Source organism: Cygnus olor, chromosome 2, assembly GCF_009769625.2.
Source record: "Cygnus olor isolate bCygOlo1 chromosome 2, bCygOlo1.pri.v2, whole genome shotgun sequence".
Taxonomy (NCBI): Eukaryota; Metazoa; Chordata; class Aves; order Anseriformes; family Anatidae; genus Cygnus; species Cygnus olor.
In genome coordinates this window covers 25,701,454-25,712,893 of record NC_049170.1, presented here as the reverse complement: position 1 = coordinate 25,712,893, position 11,440 = coordinate 25,701,454, and the positions used below count along the sequence as shown (strand labels likewise).

Genomic DNA, 11,440 nt, shown 5'->3' with positions numbered 1-11,440 from the left:
CGGGCATTTAGATGACTTTGCCGGCCGGTGAATGCCGCGTCCCCCCGGCTCAGGGGACGAGAGGCAGACACCCCCCCCCTCAGACCCCAGCCCTCAGCCTGAGGGGCGCGGGGCTCCCTCAGGGCGGGCACACAACGCTTGGGGGGGCGGGGGGGAAGCCGCAGGGCTCCGGGCCGCCCCCACCTCCCCCGCGGGGCCCGGCCTCGCCTGCCCGCCATCTCATGCCCCCCTCCGCCTCTGCCCCGGCCTCGCCTCAGCGCCCCCGCCGGGGGGAGGCGGCGCGGGGGAGGCGCTGCCTCCGCCGCCACCGGGCGCTCTCCGGCCGCCCCGCTCCGCTCCGCCGCCGAGCCCCGGGGAAGGGGTGGGAGCGGTGCGAGGGGGTGTGGGCACGGCGCGGGCGAGAGGAGGCAGATGCTTGCCGAGGGACGGCCCCTCCGGAGGGGCTCGGCCCTGGGCAGCGCCTCCCGGGCGGCGGCTGAAGCGCTGCGGGGTGTCGGGGAGCCGGACGACGCCATGCGCCCCTCCGAGGAGTGAGGGACCGAGGTGACCGGAGAAGGGACCGAGGTGACCGGAGGAGAAGGACCGAGGTGACGGGAGCGCTGCCACCGTAAGTCCCGGCAACTTCGCCGCGGGGAAGATCGGCAGCGGGGCGGGAGAGGGGATGGGGAGCCGAGCCCGGGCGGCGTGCGTCTGGGAGAAGGGAAAAATAAAAGGAATAAAATAATAATTAAAAAAAAAAAAGACGGGGTGTTGGAGGAGGTCGGAGCGGTGGTTGCCGGCAGGGAGCGGCGCTGCTGGGGCTGGGGGCTGCGGAGCGGTCTGCCCCCGGTCTGCCGCCGGGGCTGTCGCTGTCACTGGGCGCTAGCGGTGTGCCAGCGGCGTTCGTCGGGCTGAGGGCTGCCGCTGGTGGCGGTAGATTGATGGATGAGGCTATTAGTTCGTGTCCAAGGACAATATAAACGCCTGCCAGGTTTGTCTGTAAATTGCTTGTATTGATTTCATTCTTGCGGGCTTTTTGACGAGGTGAAGGTGGTCGACGATTTGTAAAGGAAAGCGAAAAACTTCTGGTTTATTCTAGTTGCGGAATGTTATTGGTAGCTGAAATGATGAACGGAAGAAAAAATCATTCATAAAAAGAGCAAATAGATGTGTATCCTCAGATCTCTTAAAGGCAGCGTTGTCAGTATCTATCAGATGCCTTCCTGCCACGCTTCTATGTACATTGGCTGCCACTGAACTTAGCAGTAATACAGTATTCCTCACAGGACAGTGTGCTTCCCCGCTGTAACAGTTATGTAGTCTGACTAAAGGACTTTAGAATGAATTGAGGAAGTCATCGCATTAATACGCGTGTTGTCATTCCGTAGGCACTGAATCAAGTAAAGCTCTTCCTCCTGCTTCTCTCCCCCTGGGTGCCGGTAGGATGGTGTTCAGGTGCAGAATCCTCCTGTCTGGCCGCCCCAGGGCTGCCCAGGGTGACATCCTTTGTTACCAGCAACCCAAACTGCAGGTGGTGTCAGGCCAAAGTGGGATTCAAAGTCGCTGCTCAGAATCCTAAGCATAACTGTGAACTAGGCAAATTAATGCTAGTATTTTCTTTGAAAAAAAATCAGACATTTGACAGACTTTACAGGTCAGTAACCTTTGCTAAGTTACCTCTGTGGTGCTTACTGTAGTTGTCATACAGTGGCTGACACAAAATTATTCTGGAAGTGCTAAAACGTGTTTCAGTACCTACCTGAAAGTGTTAAAGTGTGCTAACTTTGTAAATCTTGAGTAAACTGTGGCCCTGTTAAGACCAATGGCAAAATCCCAGTTAAAAAGAGTGGGTTTCACCATAGGTCTTGATTTTCATTTATAGTGAGCACCAGCCAACTTTGGTTAGAAATTCAAGTGGCAGTGTTTAAATTTGGATAGCAATAGTATTTCTAGCTCTCTGTAGCAGTGCTTTAAAATCCTGAGTGATAGCCACACAGGTCTTAATAATTTTAAAAATAATATATATAATAATATAGTAAAACATATAAAAAAATATAATAAACTGTTTTGTGTTTTCAAGAGGAACAGTCAGTTCACACTTGTCTTATAGTCAGATTTTCATGAACAGTTTCATCAGAAAGGATCATATGCAAGTTAGATTGCAGTTTGCATATATACCGCATTTCAACAGAGGTATTCATGGAGTATATGTTGCTTATGGCAAAGACATTCACAAATAAACTGCTAAATAATTGACTTACTACAGAAACATCAAACAATAAAGTTATATGTTAAGGTTTTGTTCTCTACAGCTCATAAGCTTGAAGGGGAGATGAAGAAACAGAAGCATCTTTTCTAAAAACCTTGTTGAAATATTACTGCATAATCCTGTAAGAAGTTAAACGGGCACTTGTTTATATGCAAGTCCTGTCATATAACACTGGCACGACCAAAATAACTACCAATAATTTCCATTAATCTTGTATAAGCAAAAATGGAAGAAGAAAAAGCATACAATAGCTTAGAGTTCCTGAAAAGTCTATACAGAAGAAGGGCTGTTCTATAGTTATTTTAAAAATGATGCATACAGATACAGTTTTTGGAAAAAATGAGTAACTAATTGAGCTACGCTTGCCTGAAGGTTGTTATAGCAAGTACCATGAGTCTCAGTTCTGCAAATACCCACCAGTTCTATATGTTAGTAAGCTGGTAAGCTCATTTTTGTCTTATTTCTGATAATTGGTGTTCAGGTCCTAGCTATTGCCACTGAAGTCAATGTTGAAGCTTGTGTTAATGCTAGCATAGGTGACACATGGGCCTTCTGGGGTGATCCTGTTATGTGCCGAGTACTTTCAATTCCCACTGCTTGTGTCAGAGTGGCATCTAGGCAGGTCGCTGCCCAGAACTACAAGTACAGAGTAAAATTCACTCCCTTGAAAAATTTGCACAGTAAACAGTAGAGACCAAGGCATCTTGCCGAAGGCCATGCAGTAGGCCAGCGGATGACCTATGTCTGAGCATGAGTGCTTGGTACTTAACAAGGGTACACTGAGCTCTTTTTAACAGGATTGAGCGTTAATTGATCCTTACATAAAGGTACCCAAAAGTGGATGACCAGTGCCTTAAGGTCCTATGTTATTTCCCTCTGATCTTGTTTACTTCAGTATTAACCTCAATGTTTACTAGCAATAGCCTGCCAAAGAACAGCACATAATTACATATTGTTTGTTCTGTGCTGTTTTTTGGTCATACACCCACTTTCCATTTGACTTTACTTTTAGTCACTTCCCGACTTAGGAAGGAGTGGGTCTGGCTGCTGGTAGCCTCTGTATGCAAGCACCATCCCAGGCGTGACTCGTGCCCCAACAGCCCAGTCTCGAGAGGCAAAGCACTGGTGGCAAAGCACTGGGTGGCTGATGTGGCTGTGTCATTGTGCTGCTTCAGGTGGGATCTCGGCATGGTGCCATGCTGTAGATGTGGAGTTTTGTATGGGAAACGCTTGCTGCAATACGGGTGCTGTAAGGAGTATTTCTGGTGCAGAGAAAGCCTTGATGTAAATCTCCTTAAGGGGTAGTTCTCATTCTTCTGAAGCAGGTGAAGCAGCTGTGAAAGACCACATGGCTAAATAGCACTGTTAATTAAAAAAAAAAATGCTTGAAGGTCAATAGCACGTGTTTTGTGCTGAAGCTTTTTGTTGATGTTTTTTAACAGTTATGGCTACAGGAATGCCTTTTGATGGTGGGATTTGGCAGGTGGAAGGAATGGAGAGCCTGTGTACAAGACAATGTTTGCAACTGTCCTCCGTGTTGGATAAAATTTGAGCTGGATTTACTTATGAGCTGGAAAAACAAGCCGGATTGCTGACGTGTAGCACTAGCTGATACAATATGCCGATAGCAGTGAGATTGGCCATATCTCAGTTCATCAGCAGCACTGAGCTTGGTGTTCATCCAGCAGTTACACCTAGGAAATCCATGCCTTATGCCAAAGGCTGTATTTATGGGCGTGTTTCAGCTGGACACCTTTCCAATTCCAGCAATATCCATGGATGAGGGACAAGTCTTACTTCAGGTGATCTGCTGAGCAAACTGATGCCATGCTGCTGCCTCACTGGTGAGCCCATGAGCCGTTCAGTTGGTTCCCTGCATTGGAGGTGATTCTTAGTTAAGGATATGGGTCCCCGGGGTGGGGAGGACTTGGGGTTACTGATTCCCCTCTGGTAGAGAGCTCCATTGGTCTGCCTGTGCTGACTTGTATGGATATACACAGAGACTTACCATTAAATCAAGGAAGAACAAGAAGTTTTGGTATTCAGCCACAAGGCAAAAGTGGAGTGATTTGACATAGGTGATAGGAAATAGCGCTGTAGATATAAAACAGCTGAGAGCAATGCAGCCTTGGATTTTTTTGTGGTTCCCCAAATGTCTTCTGGCTTAGCATCATGTTCTAGGGAGACAAACTAACAATGGCTTTTAGCAAATTGCAGACTGAAGTGATGTAGTCCTGAAAGGCAGGTTCCTGAGAGGAGGATCAGCTTAAGCTGTGCACCACAGACCTGAGGAATCTACAGGGAGGAGCTCTCTTGGGTCCAGGAGATGGAGTGATGGTGCAGTACTGGTGTTCATACCTCTACATGCAGTACAAAAACAAACAACAACAACAACAAAAAAAAAAACCTGAAAAATAAAATTCACGCAAATGCATCTTATCCACTGTACCTTGAAATGATTGCAGTGCACCTGTTTTATCACAGTAGTCCTGTGTCATTCAGTAAAGGTAGTAGTGAATGGCATCTACTTTAGAATAAGCTTTTGGACCTTGGCTATTCCATCATTTATTTCAGTTATGCTGGATAAAAGACTCGGCACAGATGTGGCAGAATTGGCTGCTTATACCATGCTTCTGGTAGTCTTTTGGGAAATATACATGCATTTCAGTTTCACGTGTCACATTTCAGTGTCACAATTTCATGTAACACTGTTTAGCAAATAATTTTCTGCTTGGTCATATTCAACAACTTATAAAGGAACTGTATCACTCTGTCCAAGGCTTTTGATGAATGTTACTTACTGTTACTAAAAGTTAGATGAATAATACATTTGATAAATTTTGCAGCATTTTTGAATCCATTGTTTAACTATATTTTATTTATAGTAGCTCTAGCAGCATGTACTTTAAAGGAGTATAAAGATATAACGTATGCTTGTTGGTGGCTTTGACACGCTAACTTTAGTTTGTGATGTCTTTATTAGCTTGGACAAAAGCACGGGTTAGAAAATTGCTGATATTTAAAAATGTGTGTTTGAAATGCCTTTTTCTTCCTGGATTGCTACTAAGTGCTGAACTACCCCTCTGCAATTGGAAAAGCAGATTTTTATTCTGTTGTTTTGTCCTAGAAATTGGACACTTCTGCAGGCAATGCCAAGTGAGTTCACAGACATATTTGGAGGTTGCTCGAGACAAGATGAATTGTGTCTTGTCTTCAGAGGTGTCGTCTCACAACTAAGTTGACAATAAAAAAGCCTTCTCTTTTAAATAATCTGAAGTGCTTCTGAAAGTGCAGCGTTGCTATTAGAAAGGTGTCAGCGCTCCCCGGTTAAGATTGTGCTGAGATCTACTTGTAAAAGAAAAAGAAACTGAACTTCTATTCTACTTTTTTATTAGTGACTGGATTGAGACTCCCTATTTGGCACAGTATTCTTCAAAGGTCAACTGAATTTTCAGTACGTGTGTTTTTATGGAGAAATATTTACTTAGTTTTCAGTGCTCACATAACAAAAATTGCTGTAATCTGTGGCGCTGCTTAAGGCTTGATGGAAGAATGAGAAAGGTAATCAAAGACTGAATAAATTCGTAGGGTGAATTAGCCACCTCTGTTTCTCCCAGGCATGCTCCAGAATGAGACAGTTCCTGTGACTGTAGCATTTCATCTCTGGTGTGTGCAGATGGGTGACTCCATTTCTGGTAGTTTTGATTTCTCTCCAGCCGGTATCGGTAACGGGTGTTAACTGCTTAGACAAATCGCCCATAACTCTGCAGTTGTATTCTGTTGCTATCGTTTGTATCAGGATCCTCCCTGCAGGATGTGTGTACCGCAGCAGTTTCACGTAGCGAAGTGAGCTGTCTTGATTTAAGTGATCTGTGAAGAAGAAATGTGACCCCCAAAAGTGATGTTTCCATTTAACTTTACCTCTCTTATGAAGCAGTAGTAAATAGGTGATGTTCTACATAAGCTATATTCTTTTGTGCAGAGCTATCACCGTGTGACTTGTACCAGCTTGCTTTCTTGATCTTTTTCTTCATTCATGTGTCTGTTGGCTTCTTTATGTGTGGCTGAGTAACTGCTTCATCCCTGGGCTCTTCTCATACATCGCTCTCCCTTTTCATCATTGAAACATGATGGGGTAATTTGCTGTATATCAGCCAGCAAGCAGATGGTAGGCATCTTTGGATGACTGAATGCAGTTCCTCACAGAGGAGGAACAAATGATGTCCCATAAAGTTACAGCGCTTTATGTGTTAAGGGCTGTCATCTCTCATCCACTGGAGCATGGTGAACAAAGGATGCTCGATGCTCTTCAGGTTGTCATGACAGTCCTTCTTCAAACTATATACAAGGCCCGAAACACCCTGCGAGCGTGCATATTTCTGACTCTTAAACACGATGTATGCAATCTCGTCCAACCATAAATATTCAGGGCAGGGGAGAGGATGCTTAGACCTTCACTACTTTGCCCAATTGCTTAGAGAAACTTTTTTTTTTCTATACTTTGGTAGTGAGAAAGGTATCCATGACGGCTGACTTTCCTCATGCACCTAAAAGCTGGATCTCTGCAGGTAATAACACCTGTTGACACTAACCAGTCCAGCTCCTAATGAAATCCTCATTTTCTTTTGTCTTCAAATCTGGACTCTCCAAACAATATGAAGGTATGAGTGAACGAGAAAGTTCTCTGCTGTTATCCTCAGCTGTGCTGCAGGCATTTAAACACTGAACACTGGATGGTATGGGATGCAGAAAGAAGGAAGCGAAGTAGATTAGACAGAAAAAAAAATAGAGAGGTGAAATAGTGAAAAATATAATTAGATAACAGAAAATGTAGAGCAGGAAGTGTTCTGCAGAAAAGGAAAAACATTCAAGAAAGTGATGCTTTGAATGGTATATGCACCTGTGCATTTAGTGGTAGAGATGACTTTCTGGAAAGTTACATTACAAAGTATCTACTAAAATAATAGAAAGCATTGTCTTCTGTTTACTTACGTAGTAGCAGGGGAAATTAGATTTGTTTTCCAGTGCTTAATTTTACATATGCAATGTATTGATAATGACAGATCATTGATACTGGTTTAGTTGCTTATACAAGCGTCAGAGTAAATTATTGAATCTTAAGATTTTATATGGCAACTCTTCCAGGAATTGTATTTCTAGCAAAGGAAAATGGGAAACAGGATTAGTGTGAGGCTGACTCAAAGGGTAGTTTAGTCTCGCCAGTTGAGAGCATCTCCAGTTAGTCCTGTGCTTTGCATCGGGCTGTTTAAGAACATTTGTTGAGAGTAACCCATAGACAACTGATCATGTGCTCCTGGCTGTGCTGAGTTGTGATGCTCGCAGTTTAGGAAATCTAAGCCCTGGTCTCGAGAACGGCTCAGTGATGGGGAACAAATGGGTGCAAGTAGACTTCCTTTGGTGTTCTGAGGGCCACTTCCCTTACTACAGGCTCCTCAATGGCTTGACTCGTTTGAGCCCTTGAGTTGTTTGTGTTACAATACAATATTTTCCTCTGTTTGAATGATGCCAAGTACATTTTGAGTTGAAGCAGCATCAAGTAATAAATAATAATCATTGTTACCATATGTTCGCACAGATAATGCAGCCCCCGTGTTTTCTATTCTGCAGTTTATTTGTTGTTTCTATCATCTGATGGTATTTGATGGTATGTGCTTCCTAAAGACTGGAGTCACCTCGGCACTGAAAAGAAAACATGTATATTTGGGTTTATAAGTATTTAAATTCTTGCTAACTTTTTTGGCAGTCAGATCTGCAGTGTTTTGATTGGAATGTGTTCACCCAGTGAAATGCCTAATGTAATCAGAATTCGTCACTGAAAAACCGGTAGGTTGTCACCGCATAACTGTCTTTCACCTTGCTGTGCCTCACATAACTGTATTCTCTTTTACCTAGCATCCGTGATAACTCACTATGAGATCTATATCCAAACTAAAAACCCAAGATGTGCCCGCTTGTCATTGCTGTAGCTGTTTGAGTTGTCTGCACAGCGATAGAACTGACACAAATCTTTGCATTTTAGACCAGTGCTGTGGCCTATCCAAGCAGGCAGCTCAGCACCACATGGCCACTTGCTCGCTCTTCCCAGGTGTGATGGGGGTGAGAATCAGGAAGGTAAAAGTGTGAGAACTGATGGGTTGAGATACTGACAATTTTTACCAGGTAAAGCAGAAGCCGTGTGCCCAAGCAAAGCAAAGCAAGGAATCCGTTCACTCCTCCCCACCAGCAGACAGGTGTCAGCCATGCAAGGAGAGTCCTTGGCTCTGGTTGAGCACTGCCAGCAACAACTACACATCCGTGTGTTAGCAGCATCATTGTCATCCTACATCCCAAACACAGCATCATACAAGCCTGTATGCAGAAAATTAACTCTGTTCCAGCCAAAACCATGACAACTTGTCCATGGTGAAATATAAAGCATTATTTCCCCTTTATGAAGAAAAGAAGTAGGGTGTAATGGCCTGCGCAGTGTGAGAAATTAGTATGGTTAAGCCAGCAGGAGGTATGTATGTACTATGTACAGAAAGGACCCTGTAGAACCCCAGTTGTTAACTAAAGGTAACTTCATACTCTCACAAAATATTGGGACTGTGTTTTGTTAGTATGAACGCCTGTCATTTCTCTACTTAAATAACTGTCAACATGTGGTCATTATCTTATTTATTATAAGGCAGGTCATCAAATATGTTACAGCCATGCCACATGCAACATCAGAGAATATCATTGATAAGAGACTTGCTAAAGTGATGAACTGTGGTATCGCTCTCATATGTAATTCCACATTGAGGAATCAGATGGGTGTAATCATTAAAGGCAGTTAGTTATGCAAATTACTGTAGTGTAGCATTTTATGAAATATATTCAGAACTTTTTTTTTGTTAAAAATGATCTTTTTTTTTTCAATGAAAAAGGAAACTAATGAATTTTATGAAATGCAAATTTTTGCTTCTTACTGTAAAATATTTTTGTGGATGAGGGGAATTTCAATGATCTCTCTATAGGTATTTATAACAAAGTACTATTTTAAATTGAAGGAAACAAATGCACCACAATATAATAAGCAACTTGCACTCTGGGATGGGCATAGTTTAGATGGACAAAGATGCAACAGCTTGGAGAAGATGCTGGGAGAGAAAACAGCCCTATTTGCAGGGTGTAGTTACAAAAAAAGAAAAGTCAGCTGTCTTCGGAGATACCTCTGACCTAGTGTGCACCCCTTGCACTGTGTGACTATAGAAAGGCTGACTCTGGGCAGCACTGCATTTCCTATAGAAGCACAGTCCACCTGGGCAGTCCATATGCACGTGGTCATGCATATCTATATATGTACATATACACATATGCATATATAATTATCCATATGCAGTGTATAAAATAATTTGTACAGATTCACACTTTTTGTCAGAAGCCTCTGGTTTCATCTACTTAGTGTTTTGTTGAGCTTTCATCTTTTGGGCTAAGAAATTTCACCAATCTGTTGGATTTATTTGGAGAATTTTAGCCAGATAATTATCATAATCTCTGAAAACCTCATCTAGCACAGGACGTGTTGTTTTGCTTTTGTCTGCAACTTCTGGGTGCTCTGTTTCTCTGAGAAGTTCTTGTGCTGCCATGTGGTGAGAAATGGACTTGCCGGTAGAAGGTTTCTGAGTCAGGATTGATCCTTGTGCCATTTGTCTAAGAACACCCACGCTTGTGCAGCCCAGATCTTCACAGAGCTTTGGTCTCCAGTCAGATTTTTGAGGCAGTGTTAAGGCAGTCTATGCTGCCTAATTGAGGGCAGATAGAACAAGATCAAAGCACAGAAGATGAGCAGAAAGTGGAATGTAGGAAAGTTTGAGGAGTGTGGGGAAAATGGGAATGATTTCAGAGGTGGTAGAAGGATGCTGAAACAGGGATTGGGTGTTAGTACTGAGAGCCAGAGTGGTTTGGGACAGGAAACAGTTGAGAAGGACAAGCTTCTTTGACAAGAAGTTAGATGGTGAGGGACAAACTGATACGTGAAAAACACTGACATTCCCAGGAGGTGGCATTTAGGGGCCACTAAGGATAGGTTCTGGCAGAACACCAGGACAATAGGAAGAAGATGTACTGGAAGAGACAGAATTCCCTCTCCGCCTCCCTTTCTTGCTCATCTCTTCCCCTCCCCACTAAATATACTAGAGTCATGAAGCCAGGAAAGTGAAATAATTTAGAATGGGACAAACTGAAGGCCAGGGAAAGAAAGAGTCCTTCTATATAGTCTGCCACATGGAGTGGCAGAAACCTTGTTAGGAACAAGGTCTGCTTGGAAATGGTACTAAAAGAATGGAGAATGGAAATAATTGAGAGGAGCAGCTAATGTCTGGAAGAAGACAGAAGTGGAAGAAAAGAAAGTTCATAATGGAACAGATCAAGGTGAGGGAGGCAATACCCGTCACAACGCCCTGGTCGTGCACAACCTTACTGAGTCTCACCAGCCTTATGCTATCAGGAGATATCTGTGAAGATTTCTGGTGATGTTTTATTTTCCTTCTGGACTTCAACATGTACAGGATGTCAACCTGCCACTGCTGCAATTCAGCTCTGCTGATATAGATCTTTGCGGTGGGCTTTAGAGTTTTTAGTGATGCTTTTTAGTTTTTAGTAATGAAACATTTTCACCATGCATAATTAAAACACTGATGTACTGGTTTTAGACGATTATATTTATTCTGTGTATGTTTCTGATGCCCAGCTTTAGAGGGTTGGGTGCAGACATGGGAGCTATCTGAAAACCTGGCTATTTTGAGCAGTTCTAGTTTATCACATTGAGTATGTGATCAAAACTCACTGGCTAAGTCCTGCTGTCTTTCTGGGAATAATTTAAACCAAATTCATGGACTGAATCCAGAGAAAAATTTATGTTCCTTTTACGAAGAAAGACAAGAAGTGTACATCTTCTGAATGTCCAGAATGCTTCTTTTAACGCATGGGCATAGTTGGTGGAACATTTTTTTTTTTCCTGAACTTCAGTCAAAGGAGGAGAAAAGTCCTTTGTTTCTCATATTCTTTTGTACAGACAGCTGAGAACATTTATAAGTGTCTATAAGGGCAAACTTACTGAAGCAAATGGAAGAAGTGTGGATGGACAGTTGGAATGATTTGAAATATCCTGTTTCAGAGAGAGGAGTTCTGCATTCAGAGAAGAAATTG

At 43.3% G+C, this 11,440-nt stretch overlaps 1 protein-coding gene across 1 annotated transcript in view; it reads left to right on the top strand.

Annotated features, from left to right (window-relative positions):
- The first annotated feature begins 349 nt into the window (after positions 1-349).
- The window catches only part of CALCR (calcitonin receptor), a 176,747-nt gene continuing 165,656 nt past the window's right edge, over positions 350-11,440 (top strand). Inside the window, exon 1 of the mRNA XM_040549591.1 lies at positions 350-607. The gene's annotated coding sequence lies outside the window, so the exon portion shown is untranslated. The remainder of the gene's footprint in view (positions 608-11,440) is intronic.